This window comes from Canis lupus, chromosome 25 (genome assembly GCF_048164855.1).
Source record: "Canis lupus baileyi chromosome 25, mCanLup2.hap1, whole genome shotgun sequence".
Taxonomy (NCBI): domain Eukaryota; kingdom Metazoa; phylum Chordata; class Mammalia; order Carnivora; family Canidae; genus Canis; species Canis lupus.
In genome coordinates this window covers 25,872,750-25,892,670 of record NC_132862.1, presented here as the reverse complement: position 1 = coordinate 25,892,670, position 19,921 = coordinate 25,872,750, and the positions used below count along the sequence as shown (strand labels likewise).

General features: G+C 46.4%; 1 long non-coding RNA gene across 12 annotated transcripts in view; it reads left to right on the top strand.

Annotated features, from left to right (window-relative positions):
* The first annotated feature begins 18,650 nt into the window (after positions 1-18,650).
* LOC140617379 (uncharacterized) overlaps positions 18,651-19,921 on the top strand; it is a 34,010-nt gene continuing 32,739 nt past the window's right edge. For all 12 annotated transcript variants that reach the window (XR_012017618.1, XR_012017627.1, XR_012017626.1 and 9 more), the window contains exons 1-2: positions 18,651-19,546; positions 19,676-19,770. This is a non-coding gene — a long non-coding RNA (uncharacterized lncRNA). The remainder of the gene's footprint in view (positions 19,547-19,675; positions 19,771-19,921) is intronic.

The window sequence follows — 19,921 nt, the reverse complement described above, 5'->3', positions numbered from 1 at the left end:
GCTTCGCCATGAGGGATGTCCTTAGATAGTCACTCAGCATTCATAGCACATTCTGACTGAATCACTGTGTGGACCAAGGAAAGATACGGTCTCAGCTAGAGTTTTCGGTTCTAGACATTCATCACATAGCACTTCCAAGACCCTGAAACAGTCACCAGTGGAAGAGGCCTCCTCCTTGTCTTCAAATGGAGGTAAGACTTCCTGAGATGGAGAAGGTGAGGCCTACTTGGACAACCAGGGCTGAATGCACATGTGATGAACTCACAAAATGGGTCTCAAGGAAAAGGGGCACCACTGCCTCTACTTGATAGTGATGAGATTCCAAAGCCTCAATTAGGTTCCTTAACCTGCAGTGGAGGTAGAGAGAGGGGAGAGAAGGGGAGCAGCCGGTCCTAAAGACAGTCTATACTAGTTCCATAAAGACAGAGCATTGAACTTGCAGCAGAAAGAAGTGCCCAGATCTCAGGAAGAACCTCCACCTGAGGAAAACCTACAGAACCCAGCACCCCTGTCCTAACACATCTCCAGGAGGCAGGTCCTGTGTTCAGGGCACTGTGTTGGGGAGGGGGTGAGTGGCCCAGCCCAGACCACAGACCCAGGATTCCCAGAGGCAAAGGAAAAGGGCACGATTGGCAGGAGGGCTGTGATGACAGGACAGTAGGGAAGGGGCAGCTGGGTGTGTGATCTGTGCCTGTTCCCAGGTCCTAGGAGGTCTTCTCTGCCTCAAGCTGGGATTGTCCCAGATGTGCCTCTGCTTGAAGGAAAGAAGGGCAGGTGCAGGGGAGGGTCTGTGTATCCTGCATCTGGTCCCCAGAGCAATCCCTTCCCCTTCTCCTTGTGCTACTCACTGCCTGCTGGGGAGAGGGTGGGAGGTTGGGGACAGGCCAGGGTCCCCAGTTACTGGGTAATAAAAAAAAAAAACTGGCAGATGCACTGCTTTCCCTCCCTCCCACAGGGCAGCAGGGGTGTGTTGGCAGCCTGGAGGCCCTCGGGCAAACCATGAGGCCTGTCCAAGCCCAGCGGGCCAGGGGTGGTGCCTTGAGCCTGGGCTCTACAGGACTCCTGCCTCCAGCCCACTGAGCTCTGGAGGCCCCACCAAGGCTGAGGTCATATTCCCCGTGTTCCCTTGCATGCTGCTACCCTCATATCTGCACGGTGGAGTGGGCAACCTCCTGAACTTTAAGGCACAGAGAGGGTAAGTCACTGGCCTCAAATCACAAAGCAGGTGAGGGCAGAGCAGAGAATCACAGGACTGCGTGTGGGGCCTCATCCTGCAGGCTCTGCCCTGAGAAGCAGCCAGGCTTGGGGCCAGGGGTGGAAGGCACAGGAGACTCTCCAGAGGGCAAAAGACCCCACTCCTGGGGCCCTTCTCAGCATGTCCTGCCCAGAAGAGCTTTGCTAAGTTGAGGCCTCAGCTGGGAAGTGGGGCAGGAATACCTTACCCTCTGCACATGAGAGGCTGATACACATCATTTATGGGAGGACTTTGAGCCCAGAACATAGAATTCTGTCCTTGGAAGGGGTGGGTGATGGGGAGAGCCCGGAGAAAGGTCCGAGAGCCTTCAGGCTTCCCATGACCCTCCCCACCACACCCCCATCTCCCTCTCTCTCTTTCTGTCTCCTGACCCACAGGGGCCCCTTCCCCACCCGTCCAGTTCCAGCTACTGTGTACCCCCAGATATGGCTCCCCAGCCTGTGGGGTCCAGGCTCACCATCCTCACAGCCCAGGAGGACACATCAGGGCCAGGAAGTCAGTGTCACTCCCAGCATCCTGCCCACCCAGCCCAGGGTCACCATGGAGCTACAGCCCTGGCACAGGTTACATGGTGGCCCTGCATCCAGCAGACCCTCTTCCTCCATCCCTCTGCCTCCCACACACATTCTCTCTCTCTCTCTTTCTCTCTCTCTCTCTCCCCCCTCCCTCCTCAAGTGTCTCCCAGGCTCACATCCCCTCCCCCAAGGTCATGCACTTCCTGAGAGCTGTGACTTCTCTGACCATCTCCTCTCCAGGTTCCTGCTCCTTGCTACTAACTGAGCATCATCCTCCTTGTCTCCTTAGAAACCTTCTAGACTTCTGAGTCCTCCTCCATTTTCCCTCCTTTGGTCATTGCCAGGCTCCCATCATCTGACTCCTCTGTCCTGGTCCACTTGCCTTGACCCACTCCGCTCACACACACACACACACACACACACTTGCTGAGGGAGCACCCAGAGCCCTGTGTCCCTCCACCCTGGCTGTCAGGCTCCTCTTCCCAGCTGGCAGGGAGCTCCCCCAGGGCAGGGTCTCTGATCCTCCCTCTGGGTCTCCCCTGGGTGCCCAGCACACAGAGAGGGTAGGTGTAGGACCCACTGCTTCTGCTCCCCAGGAGACAGGAGGGAAGTGAGAGAGAAAGCCAGGCAGAGGCAGCAATCTGAGCCTCCCCTGCCCTGTGAGGTTCAGCGTCAAGGCAGCAGCAGCTGGAGGGAACCCATCTCCGGGGGGTAGTGCTTTCCTTTAGAAATCCCAGGGCACCTCTGTGTGTGTGTGTGTGTGTGTGTGTCTGCACCTGCCATGCAGGGTGGGGAGGGAGGATGTGGGTCTGAGGCTCCAGGAATCCAGGACCTATGTGGACAGGAGAGGACTGGAGGAACTGGACCCCAGACCAGGGCAGCTCCCAGCACACACAGGCCCATGAGCGCAGGGACGGAGGGGCTCAGTGTGGCCACAGTAGGATGGATGCAGGTGGACCGTGGACATGCCTCCTTCCTCCCTGCGTGTGAATTGGCTCATTCAAATTGGATTTGGTTTCCTGTGTCCCGTGGTTCCATCCTGCCCCCTCCTCCCTTCTTGTGCACACTCAAGGGCATTTCCTGTGCTCAGAGCTTAGAGCCTTTGTTAGGCTGAACCATATGCAATCCCTGATAGTCAGTTTGGACTTACACAGTCTATTACTCTCACTCTTCTCCCTTCTACAGACTTTTTGGACTCCAGGCTAAGGCCCAGGGGAGCAGAGTGAGGAAGGGCACATTTACTGAGCACACACTGTGCTCCTCTGTGGCATTCCTACCACAGCGCTGATGCTCACTATAGACCCTGGAAGAATTTCCTGCAGCCCTGACAGGTATTCCCCACCTGTTACAGGTGAGTGAGTCCAGGTGAGGGTGAGGAGGCTACACCAGGAGGAACAGGGCAGGGATCAAACTCAGCCCCAGACCTCTTGCTTCCCTACCTCCATCCCCCACCAGAGGGATGACACAGCCTGTGAGCCAAAGGCCATGCCTGCAGCTTCAACATAGGGAGGGCAGGAGACACAGGCCACACTGGAGCTCTGGCGGGGGGGCAGGAGAGCCCCCATGGAAGGGGCAGGGGCAAAGCCCAGCGAGCACACCTACACCCCAGCGGAGAAGGGACAGTGCTAGAAAGAAGCAAGACAGAAACACACCCATGAGCACAGGTGACAGAGGTGGAGCAGCAGAAGCCAGAGGCTGGAAGGGCAGAAGGAGGACTTGCAGGGAGAGGCCAAGGCGGGTGTAGACAGAGCAGAAGGGTGATACTGTGGAAAAACAGGGCTACAGGGTCTAGGGCGCCAGGGCAGGAGCCTAGAGGGGGCAGGAGGAGGAAAGTTAGAGTCCAAGGAAAGGATGGAAGCAGGAGGGAGGGAGAGAGCATGGAGGAGACAAGGGACTGAGGGGAGGGACCAGGGGTAGGGGCAGTGCTCAGAGGGGGTGTGAGAGTAGCCTCAAGGAATTAGAGAAGGGGGTGAGGTGGCAGGACTGGGAAGCAGTGAAGGAGTCTCTCTCTCTCTCTCTCCCTCTTTCTCTCCCACGCTATCCAAGACAAAAGCAACAAGTGTCTGGTGTTTGGCTCTGAGGCTGGGTGTGCCCCCACCCCACCACCCCAAACCCTGGCAGGCACCCCCTATTATGACCAGTGAGTGTGTGTCCTTCTGTGTGGGGCAGGCCTGTGGGTGCCTGAGAGTGTGTGTGTGTGTGTATGAGTGAGTGCACCTGCTCTGGTGAACAGCCTGTGCCTGCAGGCCTGGGTGTGGGTCTGGGGCCCTGAGGCCTACGTCCGGGTTCCTCCCCTGCAGGGAGCGTCTGCACAGGTTTACCCGGTGCTGGTCTCTGTGGGCAGAGCACTTTGCCACTGTGCTGTTTGCCCCCTTGTCAGGCCCTCAGCGGGGGCAGATCTACCCAGTGGAGGGAGAGCAGGAGGTGATGCTGGGGCAGCCGGGGCTCTGCAGACTGTTCTCCTCCTGCAGACACGCGCAGGTACGCAAACACACACACACACACACACACGCACAACACACACCTTGCACACGCAGCCCTCCACCACATGCAGCCAAATAAAATACCCGAAGACCAAGACACTGTTCACACATGACCACATGGAGACACACAAATGAACAAAGGTGCTCAGACAGTCCAACGTGCCATCACCCACACGGATGGAAGGCAGGAGCCTGGGGCACAGAGTCACTTGACACAAAGTCACCTGAATGTGACCTCTCCCCCTCCCCCCGTACGCCAACGCTCAGAAGACACACTAACTGGGGCACACACCTCTGCAGACAGCTGTGCACGTGCGCATCACTGCCCGGCACATCCCAGGGCTCCCTCCGTGGGCCTCACTCCCAACCCTAGCAACCTCGGGACACCCAGCCTGGCTGTGAACATCCGCCCCCCACCCTGTCCCCTTCATGCCGGGTCCAATCCAGCTGTTTACCCCAGGCCAGCCCAGCTGTCTCCTGTCTGGTGAGGGTTTGCTCTTCCTGCTTCAGAAGCAAGAGAGAGAGGTGACTGGGGCTCCAGCAGCCACCAGGAATGTCCCCTCTGTCACATGCTGGGAGCTTCTCCCTCACAATGACCTCTCAGAGCACTGTGGGAGGAGGCACATCCTCCACTGTGTCTCCCACATCCACCTGGTTTTTCTCTGGAAATCCTGCCCCCGGCTGGGTCCTCCCTTCTCCCCCAGCCTCAGAGAGCACTAGACGATCCTCAACACTGAGATCCGCCCCGGAGGACACACGAGCCCCTGGTGAGGACGCTCAGGGCGGCCCTGCAGGCTGTGAGGGCCATCCCCACAGAGGAGGCCGCAGGAGCCAGGGTCCTGCAGGGACAGGTGACACCGCCACTGGGAAGCAGGTGGCAGGCAGGGGACAGGCTCACTGTACGGAAAACAGGGCAGAGGGACAGGGTCAGCCTAGAAGCAGCCCTGCCGGCCTCCCCACCTCAGCACAGGGTTGTGTCCACCCAGCCCAGGTCTCTGGGGACACAGGAGCCCTGCTGGCCTCCCCCCTGCCCCTGACCTGCTTCCCCACAGCCCTGGCTCACCCAGCGCCCCTGCGTCTCTTGAACCCCTGCCTCCCACAGGTGTCCTGCTCCAGCCCTGTCCCCCTCAGTCCTCTGTCCCTTCCTCTGCTCCCTTCCCCACTCTCAGGTCCTCTCCCTCTGATCTCGGGGTGTGGGGGAGGCGGCGCTGCCACTTCTTTCCCAGCTCAGACTGTCTCTGACTTGTATCTGGTGTCTCTCCCTGACCCTCTGCTCAGAGCAGGGGCTGCAGAGGGAGGGAGTGCAGGGGTCCCTTCAGCACCAGAGGACTCTGGCATTATGACTCTGCTCTGGCCTGCTGGGGTCCTGCCACACACACACACACACACACACACACACACACACAGGAGCCCCTCTTCCCACCACAGCCCCAGGTCCTGAGAGGCCAGCAGAGCCCTTGACTCAGAGCCTGCACCCCACCCTCTGCTGCCTCTCCCTGCCTCCCCCCTGCCCCTACCTCTTCCTCGCCCTCCCCTGTCTCCCTCTCCCTCCCTCTCTGTGGGCCCTTCTCTGGTGTCTCCTCACCCTGTCCCCCTGTTCAGGGATCTGCCTTTGGCTCTGGGTCCATGGCTTTCCCACCCCCTGAGCCTGGGTCCTTCTCCTGTCTCTGAGTCCATGTGTCTGGAATATTCTGTGAGAAGAGGAGTGAGGAGAGGCAGGAGTTCCACCTGGCTTTTCCTTTATGCTTGGACAGCAGGTGGCAGCGCAGCTCCCAGAGGTGATGCCTCCAGGGGCCCCGCTGGTCACTAGAGCCAGCCCTGGAGCCCACGCGGGCTCCATTCCCAACCCAGGGGTCTTCCCTGGGTGCCGACAGCTGCTCCTAAAAGCAAAGCACACTCTGTAGGCCCAGTGGGAAGGCAGCTCGCAGCCCTGGGCTTCGATAACCTGATGTCACAGCCACCCCTGCCCCGGGTGATACCTGCTCACACACAGAACTGGGCACAAGGACTGTGAACCCCGCAGCACAGACCCTCGGGCCGCACACGCCTGCTGTGCACACCCGGCCTCGGCACCCACACCCTCTGCTCCTCAGACTCCCCCAGCCCTGCCCTCTGCTCCTCCCTCCTGAGCTGCCAGAGGAGCTTCTCTCCATCCCTCATTTGCTCTGTGCCCTGTGTGTCCAGGGGCTCCTGGAAGCTGCACACAGGGAAGCACTTTCCCTGCTCTAATCCGGTCCCTCCTACCACAACCGGTGTGTCCAGTTTTTGCCCTGCCTGTGGAGACAGGGGAAACAGAGGGAAAGCTGGTGGTCTCTGAGCTCCGTGCTCTGGATCTGCCTTGCTGATCACCACCCTCCTGCCCAGGAAGGGTCTGACCCCTGCGACTCACCAGGCTTTACCCCACATCCTCTCAGGGTCCCTATCCTTGGACTCACTTCCCTATCCAGAGGAAACTACTTATATCCTGGGGTTGGGGTGCCAGGGTTCAATTTCACAAACAGACCCTGGCCTTATAGGGCACCTATGAAACAAGAGGATTTGAGTTAGATTCAGTAAAAACAAGGGGTCTGAAAGACTCACCATGTGTGAAATTCAGTAAAAATGCATACATGGCCTCACCAGAGGCCTCCAGGAGACAAGGACTTGTTCTGGACCTGTCTGGGTAGTACTGACTTGAGACAGAAGTTTCCACCCTGATTCAGGTCATCCCAGCCTCAGAAGGTGGCACACAAAGACTTCTGGGGACCTCAGGCCCTCAGGCAGAATGAGGGGAGCCTAGAGTTAGGACCTGCAGCCTGGTGCCCTCATCCCCGATCCTGGAGTGGAGAATGGGAGAGAGCAGGCCTGGATCCCCACTGTCTGGCCTCCCTTCTACCCTGGCTCCACCTCTTTATGGCCCTCCCTGGTCAGAGCAGGGCCTCTGAGCTCTTCCCATGCAGCCCTGAGTGCAGGCCTCAGGCCCCAGTCTGCACCCAGCCTCAGGCTCATGACCCTAATGCCCTCCCCCTGTGCCTGGCAGGGCAGAGGCACCCCTTGCTCAGGCTCCCATCCCCCACCTCAGCACTGACAGCCTCCCTCTTCTGGCATCCCCTCCCCCCACCATATAGCAAGGCTTTGAACCTGCTGGAAATGTGCACAAATAACATCGAAGACAACTTCATATCTGAGTCCTCAAGCTCCCCTGGGACAGCACACAATGCACACATGCATACACATGCTGATACACATACAGAGATCTGAGCCTGAGGACTCAGATACGATACTCACACTCATACATACACACAGACACACACACTTAAATACACACATATACATACCCACATGTCACATTCTCACACGTATGCAACACAAAGATGCATTCTCACAAACTCATATATTTACAGACAGATCTGCACACCCAGACTTACACACTCTTGTACACTCATCAAACACACCTGTGCACACATACACACCACTCTATTCCTCCCTTCTATGGATGCAGAGCCCAGACCTCTAGAGTTTAGAGGGCTAGCATGTCCAGGGGAAAGCAGGGAAACCCACAGGACACCTATTTCCAGTTTCCAGGCCCACACTGGAGCTCCTCTGCATTCTTCCCTTCTTGTCACCAGAGTCTCTGGACTGTGGCCCACACCATGGAAGTACAATCTGCAGAGATAATTTCATCTCTTCAGACAACAGACACTTTTGAGCACTGACTAGCAGCATTCCCCACCTCACCTCCCACCCTCGGGTCTGCAGCCAAGGCAGACACATAAAACAATGACTCCTCTGCTTCTCTCAGCACCTGAATTTCTGAACCATCCTTCACCTTCTTTAAGAGCAAGTTTGCAGCTACATGGGATGCCTGGGTGGCTCAGGGGCTAAATCGTCTGCCTTTGCCTCAGAGCATGATCCTGGAGTCCCAGGACCAAGTCCCACATCAGACTCCCTGCATGGAGCCTGCTTCTCCCTCTGCCTGTGTCTCTGCCTCTCTCTCTCTCTCTCTCCCTCAAATGAATGAATGAATGAATGAATGAATGAATGAATCTAAAAAAAAAGTTTGCAGCTAAAGAAAGATGGCCAGAAGAGTTGAGCTCCACAGCGCAAGGAATGGTTTCCTGAAAACAAGGAAGTACTTCAAACTCTCATTGTCCTAATGTATAGGACCAGCCTCCCCCATCCCAATCCCACCCACACCTACCCCAAATCTTCTCATCTCAAGGAGGCACCACTGTCTACCTAACCAGGCATCTGGGATCAGCCATAACTCTTCCTTCTCTCTCAGTTAGGGACTCTGTTACATGCATTAAGCAATTTAAGTGACAATTTTTTGTAAAGCTAAAAGTTGAACGTTTTTAGGGTCACACATCCACAAACATCAAAATGACTTCACAAATCAAAATGTCCTGTCTCCTGTCCTCCCACACCTTGCCCAGGCTACCTCCTAAATAACTCTAGAGTCTATCCACTTTGCCCCATTCTATCAGATGAGTGTGACAGCAGGGTAACCGAACTGCCTCCTTCCTGTTTCCCAGGCTCTAGAGCTAACCGTCTCCTTTCCTCCTGTACTGAGGAGGCCCAGGAAGCAAATAGGATGTGCCCACCACAGCTTCCCAGATAGAAGTATTTTGAAACTGCTGGACAGATAATAGAATTGTTAAGTACATGAAACCAATTTCAGGAGTTGTGACAAAAAAAATCTGTTTATTTTGTGATAATGTAAACATTTTCCGACTTTTCAATAGAATAAAAAAAAATAAAGAAAAACTATAGGAATAACAAAACCCTCTTGAAGGGAAAATACTACTACCATCACCAATCAGCCTGTGTGGTCTGATGCCCCACAACACTTTGATTGACTGAGCTCCAATCTGTTCTTAGGCCGGAGATCTTTGACTATGAGTGGCTCATAAAGTTGGTGTTCTGTTAATTCTGGTGGGATGAATGAGAGATACATGGAGGCATGAACATGTGGGCAGGTTAGAATCATTCTCTCCAAAGGCATCTTTCTCCCAGGACAGATTATTAACTCTGTCAACTTTAGAATGTACCTGGACTCAGTGTTGATAGCGGCTAAACATGATCTCCAGCCCCTTTGCAATGAGGTGAGGCCATTCAACTGGCTATCACCAATGGAGTATACACATCCAGGCTGAGGAAGCTGAGGGTGGCTGTGCCTTCTCCACATGCCTTCTCCTCTGCTGGCAAGGTGACACCTGCATCACCTGAAGTCACATATTTGAGATGGCAGATCCACAGCTTGAGCAGGTCTGGATTCCTGAGTTACCTGACCACAGATCTCCACATTGGACTATGTGGTATATAAATCTTTGTCATGTGAAGCCACTGAGATATGAGAGTTGTCCTTTGCTTTTGTTAGTTAGAACAAAGGTCACAAACAGTAAGAAGTGCCATACAAATCCTTACAAGGAAATTATAGACAATATAGATAAAGCACATCTGGTTGAGTTTACCTGGGCTGGAAGTAGATTAAAAGAGTAAGAGCAAATTCTAAAATTTTGAAAGAATGAAACTTAAGTAGCCAGAAATGTTACTGTATACGTATAAAAAATCTATATAATAACAAATTCAATACTTTTTAAATTGAAATCAAGGACAGGCATTATAAAAAGGAAAATTAATTTTATCAACAAATTGTAGATACAGGGAAAAACATCTCTTTTTCATCTTCATTTTGATTATCCTATAGACATGTGAACCATGGGCCTATGTAACTGACATGCTGAAATAAACAGTGTGAGCTCACCTGAGGGCTAGGAGCCCATGGTCCTGTGTCCAGCTATAAATGTGATAAAACTATATATGATAATTGATTTTTGTTTCTTGAATATGCACCTCCACTTCCAGAAACATGAATGATCTGAATAAGCAAGAGGTCTTGCTTAAGCAAAACTCCTACCCCAATTAACCCCCATAACTTTCTATGATTTGAAATCCATCATTTTGCATTTTAAAGGCTTTTTAGTTCAAAAGTCTCTGAATAAAAGAGAAATCCCTTTTGACAGGGAAATCCTTACTATCAACTAATACTCTACTTTAGGTACATTAACACTTTGACTAAGAACAATCCTTGGAGAATTGAATATACACCTGAAGATAAGAAAAGAGGTAGGGTGGGGTGGGGCAGGGCGGGAACTCTATCTGCAAGGAAGAGAAAGGAGAAGGAGCAGTGGGAAAAGTCATAAAGGGGTCCTGATTACCTTACAGTTTCTCTGGTCAGATTTGGGGCCTTACATTCATTTGTAACCATTCCTTGCCCACAGTTGGGCACGACAATGTGGAAAGCACTGATTCTACTCTAGTTATAAAGATCCTAAATGTAGCCTGGATCAGTAGGATACATAAGGCTGGCAGGATAAACCAGGTAAAAGAATAAGACAATGAAAACCATTTGTTTCTCTGAATCTTCCTCAGGCTTCCTCATATGGTATCGGGTCCTTGGGAACACTTTTGTCCAGAGTCACTCATCTACAGAAATGGAACAGGAAAGTAAATAGCTCTGAAACAAAACCAAATGCTTTGAATACCAGGACATTCAAAGCCAGTTTCTGGAGCTTTCTTTGGATTTGAGTTTATAATTAGTATCTGTCTATACCCAGGTGATATTGTCTAAGTGTGTTCAATTTCCATAATAGAAAAATAAAATCAAGCATTTCAAGGATGTCCTATTGTCATGGTGAAGAGCAAAAAAATTAACAGGACATTGGAAGCTACTACAGTAAGGCTGGTGGTATGGTGGGAAGGATGAGCTTCAGAACCAGGCTGACCTTTGTTAGGATCCAGGCTCTTTTCAAAACTTTACATACATTTCTTAATTTCTTTTAGCTGCAATTCCTTTATTTATATATGAAAAAGATAATATCTGTAATATAATATAAAAGTGCTTTATCTGTAGAGAGATAAAAGGATAGAGATAATGCATGAAAAGCACTTAGTATATAATTATACCTGGCTATCCTACATTTTACAACTTTTAGCTGTGGTTATTATTAACTCAGTTCCAGGATATAGCCTTGATCAGAGCAGGAAGCATTAAAAACTTATACAGTTTTCCTATGTTCACATTTGAACTTGATTCTAAGAACTTTGACTAAAAAATAAGAAAAAAGTAAAGCCATGTCAGGATGCTCAGGAGATTCTAATAGCTACAACTGGTAAAATTTTGCAAGTGTATGATTGGCCTTCTAAAGCCTGTTTGAATGTAGAGAGGACCTTTCTGTTTATTAACATGAACATCTTCATACAACAATTCAACAAAACCTTAAATGTGGCTATTTTCAAACATAATGTCCTGGGGCTCTTCACTATCCTTTAAGTCTCACACATTTCTAGTACTCGGTGCTCTGGTATACTTGAGTTTAGTATCTCAGTCACCTATGGTGACAATGATAATGCATTGCTCTATCATCAAAACTGAGCTTCTTCACTATGATCAATTTCTATATTTTCTTTTTTTTTTTTTAGGTTTGTTTATTTATTCATGAGAGAGAGAGAGAGAGAGGCAGAGACACAGGCAGAGAGAGAAGCAGGCTCCTCACAGGGAGCCTGATGTGGGACTCAATCCCCAGACCCTGGATCAAGCCCTGAGCCAAAGGCAGACACTCAACCACTGAGCCAGCCAGACGTCACAAATTTCTATATTTTCAAAGTGTATTAAATCTTTTTCAAAGTGTATTAAATCTTTATCATTGTGTGATGATTTATTTTATTCTTAATAATTATTTTTTTACTTTAAGGTCTCCTTTATCTGATATAAATAACTGTACCAACTTTATCTTGGCTAATATTCACCTAATGTAATTTTTTCATATTTTTACTTTTGATCTTTGCATGTTCTTATACATGTGATCTTATACATGATCTTTGCATGTTTCTTTTATAAACACTATACATTTAGATTATTTACCCTGTTTATCAATTTATCTTTTAACTGTTCAATCTAATTTTATTTCCTTTTAATTACTGATATACTTAGATCACCTACTACTATATTAATTCATTACTTCATTTTTTTAATCTTTTAATAATTTTCTTATTAATTCAGTTCAACTGGTGGTGACTGAGTGGCTCAGTGGTGAGTATCTGCCTTTGGTTCAGGTCCTGGGACTGAGTCCCGCATCAGGCTTCTCACAGAGAGCCTGCTTCTCCCTCTGCTTATGTCTCTGTCTCTCTCTGTGTGTCTCTCATGAATAAATAAATAAAATCTTTAAAAAATGTTCAATTCAACTGGATCAGAGAAATGAAGAGCTCAAGGAGGGAAAATCCTAAGGAATATGTTATTAATGTGTTTGAAGTTATTGAGTTGAAATATTAAGTGTTTGAACTAACTGATCTAGAATATTAACTCCATGAGAGCAGTATGTAGCACGTAGTAGTACCCAATATATTAATTTTCTATATTTCTGTCATAGCTTCATTTTTGGGGCAGTTTAGGAAGAAAGTAAGTGATAGGAACAAAGAAAATTAAGCAAATAAAAAAGCGAGACAACTGTTAACTCCAGAGAAAATGAAAAATTTACACAAGAAATGTAATAATAGTATAATAGTTGCTATGAACAATATCTATGAGTCATAACTATATAAACTTTGAATACATATTTAATCAAAATTATGGTTGACTATATTGAGATGAGTGCTATCAAAAGGACTATTATACATGTAGATATATGTATAATGGGTTATTTCAGAGAGTTATATCTTCCATAGGAAGGAGATAAAAAGCATAAAGTCAGTTAGTTAAAAAAAAAAGTGATGCCAGAAAAAACAAAAATAATGAAAATGTTAAAAATAGTTTTCTCTAATGAGGGCTACTTAAGCCAAAAACTCTGGAGGATACTTGTTTATCTTCCAATACATCTCTCCAAGCATTCAATGCTGATTTTTCCCAGAAGGCATTTCTCTGACCCAGGGTAAACAATTGCAAAATAGATCAATTTTTATGAATTACAAGGCAAGACCTAATTGGAGCAGATTTAAGAGGAAAGAAAAGGAGAAATTATTCTGCAAAGGGAGAAAAAAAGTCTTTCAAGATCACTAACATCTGTAAATGATTTTATGTCCAGTTTTATCCAGGACAGTTCTGGTTTATGTCTCTTATCTTGGCATAGTACTTAATAGTATCCCTTTTCCATTTTAGAAATGTGTACATGATAAAAAGTATATGGTCAACCTCCCGAAGTCCTGTTGGTTCTTCCTTCAAAATATATCCAGAATCCAAAGGCTTCTTCCTGACGCAAGCTACCATCTCCTTTCACCTGCTGCACTTTGTCTCTCTGGTTTTGATCTTACCTTCCAAGTTTGTCATTCTTATGTTCAAAGCCCTCCTCATTTCATTAAATAAATGCCAAAGTTCTCACATGGCCTACAGAGCTCCCCTTCATCTTTAACTGATTCTCTCTCCTCGTATCTTGCTCTTTCCCCTTCAGGGCTCTGCTCCAGCCAGATTGGCCTCCTAGCAACACCTTGTTCTGGTAGATATGTTCTCATTTCAAAGCCTTTGTCCTTACTGTCCTTGCCCCATCACCTATGTTACTCTTCTCCCAGACATCCACAAGGCTCTTTCCCTTCCTTCATGCCTTTTTTTTTTTTAAAAGACTTCATTTATTTATTCATGAGAGACACAGAGAGAGAGGCAGAGACACAGGCAGAGGGAGAAGCAGGCTCCATGCAGGGAGCCCGACGTGGGACTTGATCCCAGGTCTCCAGGATCATGCCCTGGGCTGAAGGAGGTGCTAAACCACTGAGCCACCGGGGCTGCCCCTGCTTTCATGTCTTACCTCAAATATCATCTTTTCAATAAGATCCCACTTTTCTTGTTCTGTTTTCTATACATGTAAGCACTTTTAAACATGACCTTATATACTTTATTTATTTTATTGTCTGTCTTTCCCTGGTAGGACAGAAATTTTTGTTTGTTTTATTCACAGATTCGCAGATATATCCCAGGGCCCAAAACAATGTCTGGGTCATAGTAGATGCTCAGTAAATATTTGTTAAATGAATAAATCAGTGAAAGTGTAATGATTTTTAAACTTTTAAATGACATTAGAATGATCATGCTGATCTGCATTTGCATAACCTAAATTACTTCTTTCAATTCACTTTATTATTATATTTCTCATTACCAAGTAAAAATCATTGAACTTATTAAGCATATTTGACTAATTATGATTTATGTAAACTTCTATGAAAGTGAAGAAATATATTCAGACTTAGAAATTTGCTATGTTAAATTATTAAATAGAATCCATGATGATTGGGAGGAAAACAAAGCCATTGCCTTGGAAATAGTTAAATTTATGTAACTATTTGATATCCCAATCAGATCTAGACATAAATATAGACATTCATATATACATTCAGAAGTGGACATACATATATATACACATACAGGTGTTAACTAGAAGTTCATCTGCACAGCCGCCTACTGTTTACTCACTGCTAAGCAACCTCAATATAGAAAGGGTAGGAAATTTAAATCTGTGTCTAATAAAATATGTCATGCCCTGCCATAAAGTATATTCACTAAAATAAATTTGGATTGGATTTCCAGGAACAATTAGCACAAATTAATGTCAGTGTGGTCAGGAATGGCATAAGGAAATCAAATTATCAGCAAGTTCCCCAAATTATAAATTACATCATACCTCAGCAAAATGTTTCAGATAAATCACAGCAAGAGATGCCACTGTAAATCAGTGAACTCCTTTGAACTAAAAGCAATTTGTCTGACTTTGAAAATGATAAAAAAATATCGCCTTCAGTTCTGTACATTTTCAAATAGCACATTGAAAGGAAATCTGAGACAAGCAATAGGAATAATTATAGTTTGAAGATATAACAGGAGTGAATCTGATGTTTCACTCCTTATGTAATTAAATAAAAGGGAGCTGGGTTAGGATTATGTTCAGCCATAAGGACAGAAAACTAATAGTGGCTTAAATGCTGAAAGATTTATTTGTCTCAGGCAACAAGAGGCCTGGAGGTAGGCCATCCAGAGTTTTAAAGGGGGCTCGATTAAGCCTTAGAGAAGAGTCTTTCCGCCTCTCCCCTGTATATCATTAGCAAATATATTTTCATCTTTATACTTCTTTTCTAAAAAAAAAGATTTTGCTTTTTTATTCATGAGAAACAGAGAGAGAGAGAGAGAGAGAGAGAGAGGCAGAGACATAGAGAGAGAAGCAGGCTTCTCGCAGGGAGCCTGACGTGGAACTTGATTCCCAGACCCCGGGATTGCACCCTAAGCCAAAGGCTCACTGCTGAGCCACCCAGGTGTTCCTCATCTTCATACTTCTAATCTCATGGTTGCAAGATGGTTGCTCTACCCTTAATCTCACATCCACATTCCAGGCAGGAAGAAGGAGAAAGAGAAAAGGAGGAACTAGTAGTACCTGTGTCAGGAGAACAAACGTTTCCTAAATCCCTGACTGACTTAAACTTACTCAGTCACCAGAATTGTGTCATTTGGCCACCTCAGCAGCAAAAAGGTATGGAAAGACAGATATTTTTTGGTAGTACACAATTGATTTAAACAAAATTGTAATTCTTTAGTAAAAAATAATGAAAGAATGTATATTCAATAGTCAACAAGGAAAAGATGTGTTAAAAAGATGGGATAGAAAGAGAAAAGAATTTCACATAGGATTTTGAGAAGCGCGTACATTTAGGGGTAGGCAAAAGAAAATGGATCATACAGAGAGCAAAAGAACCTGGAGATGTAAAAGGAAAATAGGAATATTATTAAAAGAGTTACTTATGTTTTGCATTATTATTACGTTTGAATAATACTTTGACACATTTCTGAATTACTTTGTAATGTGAGGAAAATCGTTACATTATGATTACATAAGTCATGCTATCTGATAATTGACATTAATATTCCTTTTCAAATGGAATTTTTTTTTTATAAAAAAAGATAGTATAGGTTCCTGGGGCAGATGGCTGGGTCTAAAGAAAGGAAGAAATGAATGGGTGTCCAACTCTTTACAAATACCAGACACTGCAACTGTTCTATAACTGGTATTACATTAGATTACTTCAAGCATGTCAAAAAAGTGAATCACTGCACAGCCAGCTGATGCATCCCTTTAAATAAATGTTTCATCTTTCTGAAGAAAAACTGTCCCTCTGTGAATGCCACAATGATAACATTTTTTGGTGTTACGCAAAATGTTTTTTTAAATAACTGTTCTTCAAAATGTGACCCATACATGGGCCCCTGGGGGGCTCAGTCCGTTAAGTGTTTGACTCTTGATTTTGGTTCAGGTCATGATCTCAGGGTCATTATATTGAGCCCCCATGTCAGGCTCCGTACTCTGTAGGGAATCTGCTTGAGGATTCTCTTTCTCCCTCTGCCTCTGCCCCTCCTTCCTTGCTCTCTCTCATAAATAAATAAATAAATAAATAAATAAATAAATAAATAAATAAGACCCATACAATAAATGACCTCACCTGCACTACACCAGAAATTGCTTAAAACTTGTGCTTCCCAAGTTTAATGTTGAAATGCAAATGTCCTTTTACTTTTAGCTTGATGTATTTGAGTTGGCATGTTCAATGTGAATCATTGTTGCTACCAAATATGATTTGATTGAAAGTTATTTGACACCTGAAAGTATTTTGACAACTAAAAAAGGAGAAATCATATTTAAACTTTCATATAAATCTGTCTCAGATTAGTGTGAATTTAAAAAAAGTAATGGATAAGAAATTGCAGTATTTGCGGTATTATTTGAAACAACATAACTTTTTCTTTTTAAAACAGATAAAATTCTTTGATACAACCTAGTTCTAATGTCAGTATTTTTTATCAACTCAAATAAATTAGCCACATCCATTTGATACCATAACTTTTTGCTTTTCATTAAGAAGAAAATATGCTTTACCTTCTTTATATCTTAATTTATTTTATGGTAGCTATGAGAGATTTCAATGAATTAAAAGTATAAATAGAAAGTATTGTTCCTTTTTCTTCCCTTAGTATAACTAGCTGTGGGAAATATTTTATTTATTTATCAGAAAACAATCTGAATTTCTCTTATCTTCAATGTAACTGAAGTTAAAATGTTGCCTTATACACTAAAATGGAGAATAGTCAAACATCAATGTAATTAAACAATAATTCCACTCCAGTGGCATTTCTCCACTTTCTCTTGGTAGTTGAGTTCCAGGTTGTTCGTCTCCTTGCCTTTGCTGAAGGGTAGCTAGCTTTCATAATGTACAGGAAGATCTTGACCCTGGAAAATGAATCTATAAGTCTTTGGGGACTTCAGACAGTCTCATGTTCCACCTAATTACTAATTCATTCAGGACGTCTACACTGAGGACTCACTACTAATTGAAGATTGGGGGTATAAAGGGAGGCTAGTAATAATCCCTGAGATTAAGGAGTTTATGATGTTGGGGGGTTGGGGGTCAGATGGGGTAGTAGGTGTTTCAAAATAAGGTGATATAAGTCTAAATTCAGGGCATGACAAGGCGCTATTGGAGCCTTGAGAAGGTTAATGTAGAGAAGACACTTAGCTCAGTCTTAAGGACATTTGATAATTTGATAATTTTTGATGACCCAAAGGACATTTGGGAAGTGATGGGTCATTGAAACCAAAGGTTCGTGAAAATTTAGCTAGGGAAAATCAGTTGGAAGAAGAGCATCATAGAAAAAGTTACATGCAAATGCTCAGAAGAGAAAGAACATAACCACGTCCTGGGTGCTGGCAGTGTAGCTCAATCTAGATGGAGCACAATGTGAGTGAGATCACATGAAAATAAGCTGCAGGGATCCCTGGGTGGCGCAGCGGTTTGGCGCCTGCCTTTGGCCCAGGGCGCGATCCTGGAGACCCAGGATCGAATCCCACGTCGGGCTCCTGGTGCATGGAGCCTGCTTCTCTGCCTGTGTCTCTGCCTCTCTCAATCTCTAGGACTCATAAATAAATAAAAATTTAAAAGAAAAAAAAAGAAAATAAGCTGCAGAAGTAAGCAGGACTAGATTGCAGTGTGCTTAAAGTACTATTTCCTCCTCCTAGAAATATTTTGTTTGGTTGTCTAAGCTACTAATAGGAATTAGAATCAATACTGAACTGCTTACTAATTAATTTATTAAATCAAAGCACAATAATCATTAGAGTATCAGTAAATGTCAGTAATTACATGCTAGGCTTTCCTATAGAATATATAGAATGGTTATATGGTTAGAATATATTCCCTGTAAAATACATAGAATAGTTATTTCCAGAGCTTAAAGAATTAAAGGGGGGGGGGGATTGTAATTGCTAGTTTTAGAGCGAGCATTTAGAGAAATTGTACCTTCTTAATACTATAATACAATCCCAAGGGAAAAATATGATGTTAGAAAGTAAAGGCAAGAGTATATAGCAAAATAATGAAAATAGTAAATATTGTGATAATGTGAATAATTTTTTTTAATTTAGTCATTTTTCAGAACAAATGAATGCCACCAAAAACAAAACAAAACAACAACAACAACAAAACGGTATTAGCAGTAAGATTGGGAATATTTCATTCAGGCTTCACACATGCCATTTCCCAGAAACTTGGGAGGAATGTTCACTTATTTTGGCAAAATGGCGAGTAACTCTCTCTACTACTGGGAATTTTAGCTGGGGTCAAAATTGCAGATGGAAAGAACTTCTTGGAGAACAATTCAGCAGTACTGCTTTGCTTGAATGCGTCACGAAGAATGCGCTTCCAAAACACAAAATCCCGCACTGCTGGGCGAAAGGCAGCGAGGCCGGTACTGCCCGTGCCTCCGAGTCTGCGGGCTCAGCCCACGCCCAATTCCTCGCAAGAACGAGCAGCGACAGCTCGGGGCAGCTCGTGGGATCCCAGAACGCTCCGCCGGTGGGAACTCTGGGCTGTGCTCAGACAATCCGCCGAGCTCCTCGTGGAGACCCATTCCCTTTCCTTTTGTTTCGTGTCTTCTCTTTATCCAACCTGCGTGGAAAAAACCACATCCAGGGGTAGAGACGGTACAACAAAGCCCTGAAGTCAAAGGGACATCCTCGGGATCCTCCATCAGCCCGAAGCGCAAACGCAAGGACACTAAGTGTGAGCCGCCGGGCACCCGTAGCTGAGCTTCCCAGGCTCCTACGCGGGCACCGGAAGTGGCCGCCCAGCTTGACTTCCGCTCCCAAAGCACTCGCTCCCGGGGCTCGCGTTCTGGTTGTTAGGAAACCACCAAGGAGTTTGAGAGCATGGAGGCCGCGCGCCCTCCCTCGACGGCAGGGAGGTTCGTGGTGGTCGGCGGAGGCATCGCGGGTGTCACCTGTGCTGAGCAGGTAAGCGGGCGCGCAGTTCCGCCGCTTCCCCGGCCTGGGGGCGGTGGCGCTCAAGGCATCCACCTGCCCCTCCTTAGGTCCTTCCTCCGGATCCCTCGTTAGCCCCCTCCCCCCCCTCCTTGCTCTCAGGTACCGACTGCGCGGTGGCCCTTGTTGGACGAAGTTCCTCCGGCCTCTCCAGCTTCGCCTTAGACGCAGGGAGGAGTGGACGGCCAGTCTCACAGGTGTGAGGTGGTGTCTCGTTGTGCTTCTGGTTTCCCTGGTTTGTGATGCTCAATATATTTTCGTGTGTCTGTTGGCCATCTGCATGTCTTCTTTGGGAAAATGTCAATTCAATTTCTGCCCATTATTAAAAATTTTTTTTGAAAAATTAAG